Below are 19,029 nucleotides of genomic sequence, written 5' to 3'. Positions count from 1 at the left end.
ACTAGCAAAACAGTCCTTTACAACCGACTTCATAAAAAGCTTGCATTCATGCCAGAACAAAGCATTTTAAGCATTCTTTAAAAAACAATTTAATGAGATTTGTAGACATAGACTTACAGTTGTTTTGTGGCTACATCAAATAAACTCATAACAAACTTGTGGCCTGCGCAGATGGGAGAGTGAGTACATGAGGGTGAAAAGAATGTCACAGAAGAAACTTTCTTTTGCCCTCCAGAGAACTGTTAGAAAAAAAAAATTTATAATGCGAAATGAACCTAATCTCAGCCTCAATAACCCTCAGAATCTGGACAGAATCAATAAAACAAGGAAAAACTTCAGAGTGTCCAGGGCTGAATTTAATAATCAACCCTGAGAAGTATTCATCATCTAGCCCACACCAAGTTCAGCAAAGGACTTGAAAATTTGTTGGCACATGGAACTTCTTTCCTCTATCCCCCTTTATATAAATAGGCTCAGCTTTCTTTTTCTTTACATTCAAAGGTCTGAATGGAGCAAATGTAATATGAAATGATTTGCAGTAGCCCAGGTAGACATACTAGTTGGTAAAACCCTAATTATTGTTGTTGCCACTTTGATGGTAAAGAGAGTTAATTCTTTGACTTTTAATTTCTGCTAGTCTAAAATCACAGAAATGCAGAATTGAGAGGGATCTCAGAATTGAATACTCTAGTTCAATAGCTATCTGAAACACAAAACCCCTCTACAATATCTCATACAAGTGACTATCTAACCTCCATTCAACGATCGTCACTATTCATAGACGTGGCCCCTTATACGAACCTTCCAAATTTTGTACAGTAGTTCCTTTTTTTGACAAAGAAATGATAGAACTCCTTATTCTGCATGCCAGTTATGAACTCAGTTCTCTACAATCTGTTTGTATATGATCTACTTGGTAGAATTTTTGTTTTTTTCATTCATCAAACGGCTATATTTATTAAAAACTTGTGGGCAGTATTATAATAGGTGCTACCAGAGATAAAAAAAAAATTGACTCTAATCCTCAAAAAGAGAAAAGGCACATACATAGATAAATATACAATATTACATAGTAAGTACTGTAGAAAGTTTCAAGTAAGAGTGTTATGTTACGAATCAAAAGGAAAGTCATTATTGAATGGAGAGTAGGCATGGGCACTAAATCTTTTTCTTTCCAAATAGAATGTTCCTCAGACTGCTGCTGCCCTCAAAAAAAATAAACCCAAAACAAAACACAACCCTGCTATCAACAGGGAATGTTAAGCTGGAACACCGAGACACTTCAGAAAAGAAACTTTCTTTTTGCCTCCAAGTCAAACAATAAGTTCCAAAACAAATTAGAAATGGTTTGGAGATTATCTAATATTTTGGATTATTCTACTTGATGTTTAGTATGAATAATTGAGTGGTCCAAAAGGAAAAAAAATATCAAAGGAATTGAGAAATAAACACTGTCATATAAGTTGTCTCATGAATCAATCAGAAATTAATGTTTGGAGGATATGGATTCAGATGAATGAGAAAGAATTAAGAAAGATTCATCATATTACAGAATGACTCTGCCCAGTTGATACTTGGCACCCACTTTAATACAAATATTATTTTAGAACGGGCAATAATCAGTAAAATCATTCATTCATTCATCAAACATTTCCAAGTCCTTACTATTCCCAGAACACTGAAATCATCACTGGGGGAACTATAAAGTATATATAAGGCATGGATCCTGCTCTAAATGATAAGGTTTATGTTAATCACAGAAAATGTATGATAAATGGAATGGATAATCATGATTCCAGAAAGATGAAACATCCTTCCCACCTCATGGTAAAGTAGTGATGGACTAGAGATGAAGAATATATATATATGTATGTATACATATATATATATGTATATATGTATATATGTATATATATATAAATTAGCTATTATTGAACATACTCTTTTATCACAATGGAGGGTTTTTATTTACTTATTTTCGGAAGGGCAAGGAGACTTAGGAGTGCATGGAAGAATGTACAGGTAGTGATAGGGATGCCAAAAAGAGAAAAAGAAACAAAACAGGAGTTCTGCTAGCATGCATCTTCATGCAGAAATCTTCATAATACTTCATAAATGAATGAAAGAATGAATGAGTTTAAAAAGAGAAAGAAAATTCTCCATGAAATACAAATTCCACATGTGTATTTGGAGATGTTTCCCTATCTTTGTGGAGGAATGTCTCTTTTTTTATAATCAGAACTAAAATAAATCATCTCGTAAAGGTTGAAATATTTAGAAATGTGAAGAAGCTGTTTCATCATCTATTGATACAACCCCAGTCAAGCCCACAAGTTAACGTGATACTGACAAAATCATTGCAGCTGTTGGGAAGATGATTGTGGGTCTCCCCATAACTTCTTCATTTCCCCAACATTGAACCATTTAATCCATCCAGATAGCATGCCAGTTACTCCTCCATTTTATTGCCAAACTTAGAAGAGTTGTCTACATTTGACACCTCCACTTCCTTCCTACCCACTATTTCCTCAACCTCTTTCAGGAAGACTTCTGATCCTTTCATGAATTGAAACTGTTTTCAGTATATTTTTATTGCTTTTATAATAAAATGTTCACCTCTCCTTTTTTGGCATTCAAAGCCCTTCACAATCTTTTTTCCAACCTACCCTTAATTAGACTGATTCCTCACTGCCTTTCATTATCACCCTTTATTGCAGCCATAACCTGCTATTACCCATGCATGTTCTTCTGTTCCTTGCTTTCATGCCTTTGCAACAGGTGAGCCCCCATATCTGAAATGTTTATCCTTCATGCCTCCACCTTTTGGAAGTCCTTGCTCCCTTTAAGATTTAGTTTGGATGTCACCTAATAATGGAGTCCCTTTCTAATTCTCCTAGATATTAAATTTCTCCCCATTCTTCCCCCAAATCACTTTGTATTCATTTTGTATTTTCTTACTCTAGTAAGATTAAGCTCCTTCTTTCTCTTTCTATCTCCTAGCACTTAGAAGGCATTTAACATACACACACACATAACATATATGTATATATTTATTTACGAGTATATATGTACGTATGCACATATGTGTATATACTTATATAAGGATATACACATAAATACATGTACACACATACATATCCACACATGCAGACATATATACACATACATACCTATGCATTTATACATATATGCAAGTGCATGAGCATACATGCACATGCACATATACACATACATGTACATCAATATATACATAAACACATATATACATGCATATACACATATACATATACAATTAGGTGTCATCTTTGATTTCTTATTAGGTCAAACCCCAACTCTGTCCTGTGTAATCTGGTGTCAAATCCTATTATTTCTACTTTTGAGATATCTTTTGAAAATTCCCTCATCTGAAAAGGACTTATTTATACAAAAAATTTCTAGCATCTTTTTCTGTGGTGGCTAAGAACTGGAAATTTAGGGGAATGGCTGATTGAATTGTGGTATATGATTGCAGTGGCATATTAATACACTATAAGAAATAATGAGCAGAATTACTTCAGAAAAGCATGGAAAGACTGGTACGAACTGATGCAGAGTGAAGTGAGCAGAACCAGGAGAACACTGTGCACAGTAACAGTAATATTAAAACTGTGAATGACTTAGCTATTTTCAGCAATACAACAATCCAAAACAATCCCAAAGGACTCATGATAAAAAATGCTGTTTGCCTCCAAAGAAAGAAGTGATGGCATCCGAATATAAACCGAAGAATATTATTTCTCTTCCTTCCTTCCTTCTTTTTTCCTTCCTCTTTTCTTTTTTGTTTAAATTTTCTTCCATAAAATGAGTAATATGGAAATGTGTTTTACATGTTTACACATGTATAACTTCTATCAAATTGCTTCCTGGATCAAGGAGGAGTGAGTGAGAGAAAGGAGGGATAGATTTTTGAATTCAAAACCTAAAAAACATGTTAACAATTGTTTTTCATGGAATTTTGGGAAAAGTATTATAAGAAAGAAAAAAGAGAGAAAGAAAGGAAGAAAGAAGGAAAGAAAGAAAGAAAGAAAGAAAGGAAGGAAGGAAGGAAGGAAGGAAGGAAGGAAGGAAGGAAGGAAGGAAGGAAGGAAGGAAGGAAGAAAAAAATGTCCCCCTTTTTCTTCTGACACTGCAGTCATGCTGTTACAGACCCTCCTAAGGTCACCCTTGATCTATTGCAATAGTCTGCTTGCTGAGCTTCCTGACCTAAGCATCTCCCCACTCCAATTCATTATCCATTCAGCTTTCAAATTCATAATCCCTAAATACAGGTTTGATCATGTCACCTCCCTATTCAATCAGCTCTAGTGGTTCTCAATTGCCTTTCGAATAAAACATAAAACCCTTTGTTTGGCTTATAAAATGCTCCATAAGCTGGTCTTTTCTTACCTTTCTAATCTTCTAGCACCTTACTTGCCTCATTGTATTCATTTTGCAATCTAGTGCCAAAGACCTTCTTGCTTCACAAAAGAAACTGCATCTGCTGACCAAGCCTTTTCCTTAGTGGTCCTTCATACCAAGAACTCTCTCCCTCTTTATTTCTACCTCCTACTATCAGTAACTTTCTTCAAGTCTCAGCTAAAGTCCCATTCTCTGTAAGAAGCCTTTAATGGTCCTCCCTAATCATAACGTTTTCTCTCAGATTGTCTCCAATTTATCCTGTATATCTTGTTTGTACATAATTGTTGGCATGTTGTCTCCCCACTAGACTGTCAGCTCTTTGTAAATGTCTGGCAAATAATATGAACTTGACAAATGTTAGTTGACTGACTGAATTGAATTATAGGTCATAACTACTCTTTTTACCCAATAATAGTTCCATTTTTAACAACTAATATAATCCTTAATTGTGGATTTGTATGAAAGGATATTGGGAGTCTAAATCATTAGCTGGCAAGTTTGGAAAGCCAGTTTGCAGTTCCTTTCATTTATTAGTTTCATCTATTTCATTTTTAGTATTGTTAATTAGCATTTTAAAATGTTATAGTCTTTTAGTATAATTCCCTCTGTTTATCTGGTCCATTCCTCCATAAGTATGAAGACTGCCTAGAGATATTACAATAATGACATTTATAGCACTTTTTCATATCACTTGACCTTCATAATAATCCTTTAAAGAAGGCACTACATGTAGCATCCCATTTTGCAGATAAGTAAACTGAGGGGTAGAAAGAAGTAAGAAGTAAGTTGTCAAAGATGACATAGGGATTCAGACTGGACCTGTGATTTCCTTGGTATGAGAAACCTCCAGATGAGGAAACTCCTATTAAGGATGCAGTTTAGCCCCTTATGTGTAAGGGATAGTCTTAAAGAGTTGCCTTAGGCATTGTGAAGTTAAGAGACTTTCCCAGGGTTACTCAGCTAATATATATCAGAAGTAGATTTATAATCCAGAACGTCTTGCTTCTGAAGCCAGCTCTTTTTCCACTAATTAGAGTTAAGATTTGGATCCAAATTTTTTTCTTCCAATTTTAATGCCCCTTATCCAACACAATCCTGCCTAGGATACGAATGTCTAAATCTAGTGAGTAGGGAATGGAATAGAAGTAGCTATCTTCTTCCATTTGGGATTTTAGGACATACAGAAAGGGATCTTAGAAATAAATTAGTCCAATTCCATCATTTTGTAGCATATGAAACCTAATCCAAGAGAAGATGTTGCTAAAGTTACTCAAATGGCAGAGGTGGCATTTTGATCCTGATTTTTCTGGTACCAAACCCAATGCTTTTCATTAATTTTGAGTGCTATGCTACATTTCAAGGGGACTAAATCAAAGTATTTCCTAATATTGATTCTAAAATAAACTTCTCAGATTGGAGATGTCCAAAGTCCCTCAGATAGTTAAAACCCTGTGAACTTCTAGAGGGAAGTTTCTTTTTTTCAGTCTTACTTTTGCCTTTCTTTGTATCCTCTCTGCTTAGCCCAGTATTTGACACACTGAGTGTGTTTAATTATTGCTTTTTGACCTCACTCAGTATGAAAGGTCAAGTGATGAGACATGAAATTGTTCTAGCAGAATCATCACTCTTACCCTCTTGCTAAATACAGTCTTTGCCAATCTATCAGGAAAATAAGGCCTGCGAGGCAAATCCTCACATACATGAAGAACGGAAAGACAGCTAGCCAAATATTACGTCTTTTACAAGTGGGACTCCCAAACAGCTATGATGGGTTTTGGCAGATGCCAGAACACCTAAAATGAAAACACCCATGTGGGAGATGCCAGGGACCTGATCCTGTGAAATGGAAGATCTGGCTCATGAGCAGACTTTCTTAATTAGCCTATCAAGTGATAGAGAGCAGCCCTTTTCTATTTGCTACAGTTAGACTTGCCTGTGTCTTTAAATCTACCCAAATGAGGCAGCGTTGGTTTCTTTATCTGGGGTGTCCAGTGGTGTAAGACTCATTGAATCAAAACAAGTAGTAAGAGAGTAAGGGTCTGAGGACCACCTCCCACTTTTTCTAGCCTATGTGGCCTCAAAAATAGGTTGGGGTTTTGATTTGTTTAATTTACATTTTTAGTTCTAATTGAACAGAATGAGTTCCAGGCCGGGGAGCTCAAGCCATGGGAACCTTGAGCCGAAGTTCTAGATTGAATGTTGTAGCCATCCTATTTCACAGATAACACATGGGAGGCTCTGAAGTTTTGGGTCTCCAGCCACTACCAGGTTCTCTCTTGATTTAGTCAGACAAGGAAACAGCTTCCAAGGGGTTAATAATCTCCTTTATTAGAGGGTAGTTTTCTCAAGGAGTTGTGGGAGAAACAGCTTCTACAACATTTCCTAACCACTCTCCTCACAGCGGCCAGTAGAAAGGAGGAGGGCAATTACCCCTTTATCTCGGTGGAGTCAATTGAGACAAGCACACTTATGCGCTTCCCTAAGTTCCTTCAAGTCTCAATGGGGGCCAGCCGAGACACACACAGATTTCCCTCTGGTTACCCCATGGATTCCCCCCTCACTGAACAGTACCCTCTTCCTTTATAGGGTAGTCTCGCAGGCTAACTTTACAATATCATCATTCTGTGCAAGTATAATAAGTATCACATTATGTCATCCCTTATCTCACAGAGCAACCTCACTAAGATTATCTGTCATTACGATTCTAGAGATTATTCTCTCCTATCCTTGGAACTATTCTGGGAGTTATCTGATACCTGGAAGCTAGACATTCCCATGGTCATGGATCCTGAGGAACTAAACTCTACAAGGATAACAAAATCGCATCAGGTAAGCCCTGAAAAGACAGGAGCAAAGTGGAGCAGGGAGTAAAGGGACAGTTTTGGACTCGTATTTAGTGGGACTAATCCTATAGAGGAATTAAACTAAACTGTGAGCTCAAATCCTCTCCTCTCCCAAGATTTCAGCAAAGATGGAATGGGGGCGGCGGAATTATGCCTCAGGTAACTGGGGAAAATGTTTATGTACGTGTTCTTGCTATTCCTCTGAGTTAAAAATTCTTCTGTAAAGATAATCTGACTGTTAATTGGTTAAATGGCTATATTTATATGTGTGTGTGCATGCATGCATGAATGAACATGCGTACATGCATGTGTGCATAGGTGCGTGAGTGGCATGTGCGTGTGTGTGTGTGTGTGTGTGTGTGTGTGTATCATGAGGTCCTTGAAAGCAGAAATTGCTTTTACCTTTTTTTATCCCCAGTATTAAGCACAGTGCCTGGCACATAGTAAGTTTGACTTTCGTTTGAGGTCAAAGACCCAGGGAATGAGACATCAGATGTTCTAGTAGGGCCATTATTCTCTCCCTTTTTCTAGGTCTTTGCTAGGATGAAAAGAAATGAAAGCCTGTGAGGATAACCTTTAAATGCATGCAAAATGTGAAGACAGCTAGGTCTTTCGAAAATGGAAAAGCCAAACAGCAAATGAAGATAGATATTCACACATTTTATTTTCTTCTCCATATCCATCTCCCCTATGTATTTCCACCTGAGTGGAGTGGTTGTTGTCAGCAACTATTGTATCTTCCCCAAAGCACTTAGAAGCGGTGATTATCTTAAGGTTCCCTGTAAACAGAGGCTTTCACTTCTGCCTTTTTCCCAGTGGAGCCTTGTTACTTTTCATCCAAAGAAATTGTTCATTGTTCAGGCCACTGTGAACTTGCCCAGGCCTCAGAAGCCTCCATGCCCAGCCTTGGGTGCTTTGGGAAACTGAAATTCCTTGGTGGCTCTGTTGTAATAAACCATTTTCTTCGAAATTGATAAACTGCGATAGTGGAAACTCAAGTCATTTCTTTTAGCCACTGTAGCTCCTCAAAGTATATTGGTTATCTTTGTGAACTTAAGAGATGACTGTTTCAAGAGAAATGTGATTCAGAGGCAGCTTGCTTGCATTTTGAATTCAGGGGCTGCTATGGATGGACATCTTTCCTTAAATCAGAAACAGAACTTCAGATGGCTACATTTTAACTCTTATGTTTCTTTGCCAAAAGCACAGACATTATAGGTTTAAAATTTAAATTAATCAATCAGTAAGTATTTATTAAAAAATGTTACATGAAATAATTATGCTCGAATGCCAAAGGATAATGTAGAAGTCTATGGTTCTCTCTAGTTCTTGCCTTCTGCAAGTTTATAGTCCAGTTAGGTAGTTAAGATGACAAAAATCATTCCTGTTTGAAACAATGCAGAATAAGCACTATATGAGTGTTATGGAAAATAGGTGTTTATTTCTTTACTGCATCAAGATGTAGCTACTGGTAATTTTCATTTAGATTCTATTTTGTTTTTGAGGAGAGGAGGGAGAGGTTTTGAACTTGTAGTTTCATTGGTTTATGCAACTTCTGATGATGTCTGCAATGGATAGTCTTCCAGAGTTGCCTGGGGAACAGAAAAATTAAATGATCTGTGCAAGATAATAGACATTATTCAATAATGGCAGAAATTGAAAAAGTTCCTTCTCGACTCCAAGGCCAGGTCTCGATTTGCTGCACAGACTTCCAAATGCTTTCAAAGTTTTGCATCATTTAATCCTCATAATCACTTGGGAAATAGAGCTAAGCATGTATTATGTTCACAAAGTACCCTTTGGCAGATGAGGAAACTGAGTCCCAGAGAACATGTGTGACCATGCAGATGTTGGCAGAGCTGAGACTGGAATCCAAATATCCTGATTCTCAAATTAGGTTGTTTATTCTGAAGGAAGCTGCCTTCCTTAGAGTTAAATTTCATTTTTCTACATGTAGTTTGTGGCCTTCAACTCATTCCTAGCTTCAAGAATTTGAGGCTATTATAAGAGGAGATTCTCCCAGACTCTAGCGAAATGAGGTTCCTGTGACTACAGAAAACTGCCAAACCTGTACTATACCAATCCTGAAGATTTATGTGTGTGAGTATGGCTGTGGGTGTGGTGATTTGTTTCTAATGTAAACTGTTTGGACAATTGCCTTTATTTATATCTGAAGCTGCTTCTCTTTTTGTGTTCTTCGATTTCTTCTGATTTTCATTGTATATAGTGTATGCTCCATCTCTGTGAAAAGAGTTCCTATTTCTCTTGTTTCTTGTAGTTGCTAATGAGGATACTGCTTATGGGCAAACTGAACCAGGACTCAGTCATTAAAGACAAGACCTCTTTCAGCTCCAAGGGACCAACTATAGTGGTAACTTTTTCAATATCATAGAAAAGGAGATGAGTAGTTAAATTGATGACGTTTGTCAGAGTACACTTTACATATTCCAAATGACATTTCAAATCACTATTAGAAGGTTTAGACAGTTTTCAATTATCCACATGAATGGAAGAGAACTACTGATAATCTACAAGTCAATGTATTTATATGGGATATAACTATGAAATAAGATTATAGATTTAGAGCTAGAAGAGAGACCTTAGAGGTCATAGAGTCCAAACATCTCTCCTGTGTTTGTGGAAGAGAAAATTAAGGCAAAGAGAAGCAGACTGACTTGACTGTGGTCACACAACTACTAACTACCTAAAGCAGTACTTGAAAGTTAGTCCTCTTGACTTCAGGTCTAATGACTTATCCACTAAAATATGTTTCCTTCAAACTGTGACATAAAACAAACAAAAACAGGGGCAGAGACAAGGTGGAAGAGTAACAGCATGCACTTTCTAGAGCTCTGCCCCCAAGCTCAGCCAAATACCTGTAAAAATGGCTCAAAACAAATCCTGGAGCAGCAGAACCCACAGAATGATGGAGTGAAGCAAATGTTCAGCCCAAGACAGCCTGGCAGGACAACGAGAAGTGCCTGTCTCACCATGCAGGGGGCAGGACACAGTCCAGCGTGGGCTGTGCCTGCACAGATAGGACGTGAGCAGACCTTGGGGAGACTGAATCTCTGGCACCTGTGGCAGTTTCCAGGACCCCAAAACACCAAGGACAAATTTGAAGGTCAGTATAAAAGACTGTGGGACCAGTGTGGGAGAGTGGAGGGATTCAGCTCCAGCCCCAGAGCAGTGGAGGGGGCAAGGGGTGGAGGAACCTGCAGCAACAGGGGCAGAGACAGCAACTGTTTCTGGAGTTCTAGGCCCACAGATTGTAGTGGAATTCAGTGGCTGACAATACACCCTCCCACCCACACTGGAAGCAGAGATCTACATTTGCAAAGAGATCAAAAGTCAAGTAAATGGTTTGGGAAATGAGCAAAAACCAGAAAAGGAATCAGACTACAGAATCTTACATTTGTGACAAGGAAGACCAAAACATGCAAACAGAAGACAACAAAGTCAAAGCCCCTCCATCCAAAGCCTCCAAGAAAAATATGAATTGGTCTCAGGCCATGGAAGAGCTCAAAAAGGATTTTGAAAATCAAGTAAGAGAAGTAGAGCAAAAATTGGGAAGAGAAATGAGAGAGATGAAAAGGAGAACCGAAAAAATGCTGAAGAAAAGAACACTGTAAAAAATAAACTAACCCACATGACAAAAGAGATCCAAAAAGGCAATGAAAAGAACACCCTAAAAAGCAAAACTGGCCAGACAGAAAAAGAGGTCTGGAAGGTCCCTGAAGAAAAGAATTCCTTAAAGATTAGAATGGAGCAGATGGAAGCTAATAACTTTATGAAAAATCAAGAAATTATAAAAGAAAACCAAAGGAATGAAAAAAATAGCAGACAATGCAAAACACTTCATGGGGAAAACAACTGACCTGCAAAACAGACCCAGGAGAGAAAATTTAAAAATTATGGGACTACCTGAAAGCCATGATCAAAAAAAGAGCCTAGATATCATCTTTCAAGAAGTTATCAAGGAAAAGTTCCCTAATATTTTAGAACCAGGGGGTTCTAAAAAGAAACTTCCAATAATCTCCTGAAAGAGATCCCAAAAGAAAAATTACTAGTAATATTGTAGCAAAATTCTAGAGCTCCCAGGTCAAGGAGAAAATATTGCAAGCAGCCAGAAAGAAACAATTTGAGTATTGTTGAAATAAAATCAGGATAACACAAGACCTAGCAGCTTCTACATTAAGGGATCTAAGGACTTGGAATATGATACTTCAGAAGTCAAAGGAACTAGGATTAAAACCAAGAATTACCTACCTAGAAAAACTGAGTATAATACTTCAGGGGAAAAATGGTCATTCAATGAAATAGAGGACTTTCGAACATTCTGAATGAAAAGACCAGAGATGAATAGAAAATTTGATTTTCAAATACAAGAATCAAGAGAAGCATGAAAAGGTAAACAGGAAAGAGAAATCATAAAGGACTTACTAAGGTTGAACTGTTTACGTTCCTACATGAAAAGATAATATTTATAATTCTTGAGGCTTTTCTTAGTACTAGGGTATTTGGAGGGAAAATATACATATAGACAGAGGGCACAGGGTGAGTTGAATGGGAAGGGATGATATCTAAAAAATAAAATTAAGAGGTGAGAGGGGAATATATTGGGAGGAGAAGAGTAGAAATAGGATGGGGCAAATTATCTCTCATGTAAAAGAGGAAAGGAAAAGCTTTTTTAATGGAAGGGAAGAGAAGGGAGGTGAGAGGGAAAAAATGAAGCTTACTCTCATCACAACTGGATTAAGGAGGGAATAATATGCAAACTCAATTTGCTATGAACCTCCATCTTACACTATAGAAAATTAGGGGAGAAGAGGATATGGGGGAAAACTGGGCGTGGGGGAATGATAGAAAGGAGGGCAAACGGGAGGAGGGCATAATTAGAAGTAAATAGTTTTGAGGAGGGTTAGGGTCAAAAGAGAGAATGGAATAAATGGGAGGCAGGATAGGTTGGAGGGAAATATAGTTAGTCTTCCATAACATGACTTTTATGGATATCTTTTGCATAACTACACATGTGTAACATATATTGAATTGCTTGCCTTCTCAGTTGGGATGAGTGGGGAGGGAGGAATGGAGAGAAATTGGAACTCAAAGTTTTAAAAATAAATGTTAAAAATTGCTTTACATGCAACTGGGAAATAAGATATACAGGCAATGGGGTAAATAAATTTATCTTGTCCTCCAAGAAAATCGAGGGAATGGGTATAAGAGAAGGGAAGGGTTTGACAGAAGGGAGGGCAGATTAGGGAAGGGAGTAATCATAAAGCCTGCTGTCTTGGGGTCAGTGGAGGGGAGAGATGGGGAGAAAATTAGGAACTCAAAATCTTGTGAAAATGAATGTAGAACGTAACTAAAAATAAATAAATAAATTAGAATTTAAAAAGAAAAAAAGAAAAGCATAATAAATCTTTACCACCTTGACCTCAAGATAAAATAAACAAAAACAAAAAGAATCCCCTCTCCTACAAACCAGAATTTGTAAAGCCAAATACGTTCCCTTTTCATAATGTTAGTTTAGGAAATTACATCAATGATCTATCAATGCTTAAAGCTTTTCTGGTCTCTCTCTCTTCCATTTCCAGTTGCCAACCAGTATGTGACCAACTATCTAGATTTTTTTTTTTTAACGATCTCAACAATGCAAATTGTATTTCTTATGAGTGTTTGGTGTGGGAAAACAGCTAAAAATCATTGATAGTCAAGTCTGGTGAAAAGGTGCATGGTTATAATGGGAACTAGTATTTTGGTTCAAAACCAGTATATGACCCTAATATAAGAATGTTGGTTTTGTAGGGAGACCCTATAATTGACTTCAACAGCCAAAACAAAAAATAGTCCAGGAAATTTTGCTTTCTGACATCATTAGATTAAACATGAAATAATGAAGTGAGCATTTTCAAGAATAACAGCTCATTAATACAGATGTGTTCTGGTGTGTGTGTGTGTGTGTGTGTGTGTGTGTGTGTGTGTGTGTGTGTGTGTATGAAAGAAAGAGACACACACACAGACAGTTAACAGAGAAACAAAAAGGGCAGACAAAAAGAGTTTAAAGTAAGTCTTTACTTTATGGTCATCCTGAGTATGCTTTACATTACAATCAGACCAAACTAACAGCGTGGTTAACTATATATACTCTGATGAGAGTACAAAACTGCCAGCTGTGTAAAGAAAACTCCAGAATCCTTGGAGAGAATGTAAACTAATACTTCTACAACATATATCTTTCAAAGAGCCTCCAAGTCTCTTCCTTCCTTCTCTCTTCTCAAGTCACCTCTCCATCACACCCTGGGTAACAAATGAGAAATTTTGAGGGCTATTGAGCACTGGAAATTTTCACAGCAGGACTGCTTCTTAGCCCTGGAGTTTGGGTAATTGTCACACATTGGTAAAATTCATAAGAGACAATTGCCCTCCAATCGACATTTCTGTCTTCAAGGTGTAGTGCCCTGGAGTGAGGATTCCGGTTTAGGCTATTAGGAACAAAGGTAAGAATTCTAGCTAACTGTGACTTGCATACTGAGCCCATGATTGTGTTCATCATTTCTTTGTGCTGTGTGTGTGGTTTTCTGTTGGATTATTTTATTTTCTAAACTTTCCCCCATTTAAAATGTACATTTTATAAATCTGTGAATAGCATACCCTTTCAGTTTTTATTTCCCTCTACTCCTCTGTAAAGGTACCCTTTATAGTTAGACTTATTCCTCTCTTTTCCTAAAGCACAAGTTATCCTTTCTGATATCTTTTGCTCATATCTTTCCCATACCCTAGAATAAAAAAATAATAATAATTTACATTCTCATAATACCTTATAAACTTTATATGTTTTGAAATAATACCTTAAATTGAAATAGAAGTGGCAAAACCAACAAAAGTTCAGAGGTAGACATTTATTTTTAATTTTTTTGTGGATGCTTTTCCCCTCAAAATTTATTGATTTATTTTTCACTTTTCAGCAATCAGTTCCATAAGTTCCAAATTTTCTCTTGCTTCCCCCCTCCCTCCCCAAGATGATATAGAATCTTATATGGACTCGCACACATACATTCCTATTAAACACATTTGCACATTGGTTGTGTTGCATAGAAGAATTATAGTGAATGGGAGAAACCATGAGAAAAACAAAACAAAACATAACAAAAGACAAAATAGTCTGCTTCATTCTGTTCTCTGACTCCATAGTTATTTCTCTGGATATGGATAACACTTTGCACTATGAGTCCTTTGGAAATGTTTTAGGTCCTTACATTGCTCTGAAGGGCTAAGTCTCTCAAAAACAGTCCTCGAACACAGTTGCTGTTATTGTGTATAATGTTCTGCTCACTTCACTCAGCATTAGTTCTTATAAGTCTTTCCAGGTCTTTCTGAAGCCTGCATGTTCATTATTTCTTATAGCACAATAGTATTCCATTACATTCATATACTATAACTTGTTCAACCATTCCCTAACTGATGAGAGGTAGACATTCTTAAAGCTCATAACAACTTAGAAGGTTGGAAGGAAAAATGTATTACATGGTTGTGGAGGGTAACCTAAAACCTATGTGGACATGACACTAGTGGTAGGATCAGATGGTAGTGCCTTAAGTAGAAGCACCTTGGGAGATCTCAAACCAGAGATAGAAAGGACTTGGCAACTTCATTGCCTCTACCCACTTCTGGGTCACAATTTAAGTGAAGAGAATAGCACTTCCAGTGAAGAAGGAGCAGGAACCCTAAAGAGTAGTATTGTTTGAGATCCCTGTTTTAGGACCAGAGTATAGAACAGGAGAGCAGTGATCATATCTTGCCCTACATCATACCACCTTGAAAACACCAAAAAAAAAAAAAAAAAAAGAAGAAAATAAAAAAACAAACCCAAATTAGCTCTGGAAATAGCAGTGCAAAAATCCTGAAACTCACTATAATGTTCCCCCTACCATGCCTAGAACAGAACCAAACTTTAATATAAATTCAAAGTCACAAAATAGCCTGAAAAAGAAACAGCAAACAACAACAAAAAAAGAACCTGACCATCAAAAGTACTATGGTCCCAGGGGAGATCAAGACCCAGACTCAGAAAAAGGCAAAAAAAACCTACACACAAAACTTGAAAGGGGGGAAAATGAATAGGATAGAAGCCCAAAAAGAATTGCTGGAAGAGCTAAAAAAAATTTCCAAAATCAAATAAGAGTGGTAGAGAAAAAATTATGGAAAAATGAGAGTAAGAGAAGAAAATTATAAAGAGACAATACAGAGCATGGAAAATGAAGAAAACAATTAAAATAATATATTAAATATATATTTATATTTACCCAAATGGAATAAGAGGTACAAAAGATAATTGAAGAGTAATTCCTTAAACATTAGAATTGGCCAAGTAGAAGCTAGTTACTCTATGAGACATCAAGAAACAATAAAATGAAGTTAAAAGAACAAAAAAAGTAGAAGAAAATGTCAAATATCTCTTTGGAAAAACAACCAACCTAGATTTGGAATAGACAGAGGAAAGACAAATTAAGAATTATTGGACCACCTAAAAGCCATAATCAAAGAAGGAGCCTAGACATCATATTTCACAAAATTATCAGGGAAAACTACCAAATATCCTAGAACCCTAGAGTAGAATGGAAATTTAAAGAATCTACTGATCACCACCTGAAAGATATCTCAAAATTAAAACTCCTAGAAATAATATAGCCAAATTCCACAGCTCCCAAGTCAAAGAGAAAATACTTCAAAACACCAGAAAGAAACCATTCAAATATTTCTGGGCCACAGTCATGATCACACAAGCCTCAGCAGCTCCTACCTTAAAAGAGAAATAGTAATTGCTAATGAGCTAAATCCATATAATAAGAATGACAATTTCACCTAAGTAAATTTACTTATTCAGTGTAAAACCAATCAGACTACTGTATCATGAAGGCAATATTCACAGCATTGGTGGTGATTATGAATATGCCAGCATAGTTCTCAAACACAAAATATAAAAGACTCTCCATATAGAAGGCAGAAGAAAAACATTTATTTGAACACCAGAAAGCAAAATCCCAGAACCAGAAAGCAAAATCTGTGCTGGTGACCAAGAAGTTAATAAACATGATCACAGCAGGGAGCAAAGCTATTCTCAAGCCTGCCCCCCTCAACCAGGACTTCCTCACAGGAAAGCAAACATTCATGAACCTGAGCATTGCCATGCCTTGCTGGGTCCTCTCCCCTCTGCCCCAGCCTCACTCAGCCACTTCTTCCAGGTACTGCTCCACCCTTACTGTTCTGCCTGTTTCTCAGACCACATGTGACTTAGGTTTCCAGGTGATTTAAGCAAATCATATGGACCTATTAATGAATGAGAAAGATATTTCCATTACTATTACAACTACCAAAAATTATTTTATGGTTAGAATAAATAATAAAATTCATAAGGAAAAACAAAAAGTCAAGAATATCAAGAGAATAAATGTTTAAAACGTGAAAAAAAGGCAGCCTCTTAGTAGCAGATTTCCAACTATATTACAAAGTGATAGCCATTAAAATAATCTGGTACTGGCTAAAATTAGAGTAGTGGATCAGTGGAATAGATTAGGTACAGAGTACACAGAAGTAAATGACCATAGTAATCTAGTGTTTGATAAACCAAAAGATTTAAGCTTTTGGGATAAGTATTCATCATTTGACAAAAATTACTGGGAAAACTGGAGAGAAATTTGGAAGAAACTTGTCATAAATCAGCAGCTTATACCCTGAAGGCCCCCAATATCTACCAAAATAAGGTCAAGATGAATAAATGATCTAGACATAAAGGATATCACAAACAAATTAGGTGATCTTGGTAAAATGTATCTGTCAGGTCTATGGATAAGTGAAGAGTTGATAACTGAACAAGAAGTAGAAAGGATCACAGGAAGCAAAATGGATAATTTTGATTACATGAAATTTAAAAGATTTTGCACAAAACCTAAGGTAACAAAAATTAGAAAGAAAACAGGATAGTGGGATAAATTTTTTTTGGCAGTTTTCTTTCAGAAACATTTTATTTCTCAAATACACACACATATAAAAATGGAACTGAGTCAAATTTACATACAAAGGGCACATTTCACAATTGATAATAAAGGAATTGAGAGGTCAGTTTTCAGAAGAAGAAATCAAAGCTACTAATAGTCACATGAAAAAATGCTCTAAATCCCTTTTGATTTGAGAAATAACAATTAAAGCAATCCTGAAATACATTTCATTACTATCACACTGGGTAACACAACAGAAAGGAAAAATGACAAAGGATGGAGGGGATATAGAAAAATTAGAAAACTGATGGGTTGTGAATTTGTCCAACCATTCTGGAAAACAATTCGTAACTACACCTAAAGAGCAATAAAACTATGCATACCCTTTGACCCAGCAGTACCATTGTTTGTATCCAAAGAAAGAGAAAAGGACCTATTTGTATTCATATTTATAGCAACTCTTTTGGTGGTGGCAAAGAACTGGAAATCGAGGGGATGTCTTGGAATACTATTGTGATGTAAGAAGGATGGTTTCAAAAACTCTCATAAGATTTTTATGAACTGCTGCAAAGTGAAGTGAGCAGAACCAGCAGAAAGTGTACACAGTGACAACAACATTTTTAACTTTGATTAATTGTGAGACTTAGTAACTCCGATGAACACAATGATTCAAGAAAATCCTAAAGGATTCATGGTGGAAAACAATATCCAGCTCCAGGAAGAAAACATTAACTTAGAATGCAGATTGAAGCATACTTCAAAAAGAATCTTTATATTTCTCATGTGTGTGTTTGTGTGTGTGTGTGTGTGTGTGTGTGTGCACTGTCTTTTACAACAAGGCTAATGTGGAAATCTATTTTATATTATTTCTTATATATAATTGATATCATATTAATTGCCTTCTCAAGGGGTAGGGTTGGAGTCACAGAAAAAAAGAGAATTTGAAACTCAAAATTCTAAAAAAGCCTTAAAAATTATATAGGCGTTTGGTAAATATTTAATGACATAAATAGAATGTATATTAAAATTAAAATTAAAAGTAGAGGTTAATGCTGTTCATTTTACATTTTACATAGTAAAGATCAGACTTTAATTGTCCTCCTTACTCCTCTGTATCCAAAGTAACACCTCACTGTGGTAATTAACTTGTTTTAAACCTAGGTCCAAAATAATGGCCCCTGAAGCCTACTTGATTCCCTTTTCTTCAACTTTAGGGAAATTATTTTATATGGAAAATTCTGAGTTCAAGCACAATATTTATGAACCACCATTTATGAAATTTTCTAACCTGGGTAGAAGCTAGGTTCTACATCTAATATATCTATATCTAAGCTCATCTCTTTGTGTTAAGTCTAAATTCAGTCTCTTGGAATTGTCTGAGTAATGAAACAACAGGTTATATTATAGCATCTATGGATAACAAAAAGGCACAAGGAGGGGATGTTGAGGAAATGTCAATCTTTTTTTGTGACCTTTCTCATCCTGAGTCTTCTACTTATAGAGCCAATGACTATCTTTTCAGTATCTTTCTTTTCTTTCATACTTCATTTCTCCTATTGCTCTTTAAATATGTGCTGGAAATGTCATGGCTACTCCAGCATCTTGAACTCAGATGCTCAGAATCTTTTCCTCCAGTTCTGAGAGGGCTTCTTCCTTTCTCATGATTGTTTAGGATGTGATCTTACCACTCACACATTAAGTATTTCCAAGAGGCGCATAGACCCAGGTTATACTCACTTCTGTTTGTA

This window comes from Notamacropus eugenii, chromosome 5 (genome assembly GCF_028372415.1).
Source record: "Notamacropus eugenii isolate mMacEug1 chromosome 5, mMacEug1.pri_v2, whole genome shotgun sequence".
Lineage (NCBI taxonomy): Eukaryota > Metazoa > Chordata > Mammalia > Diprotodontia > Macropodidae > Notamacropus > Notamacropus eugenii.
Note: the sequence above shows the minus strand (reverse complement) of the source record.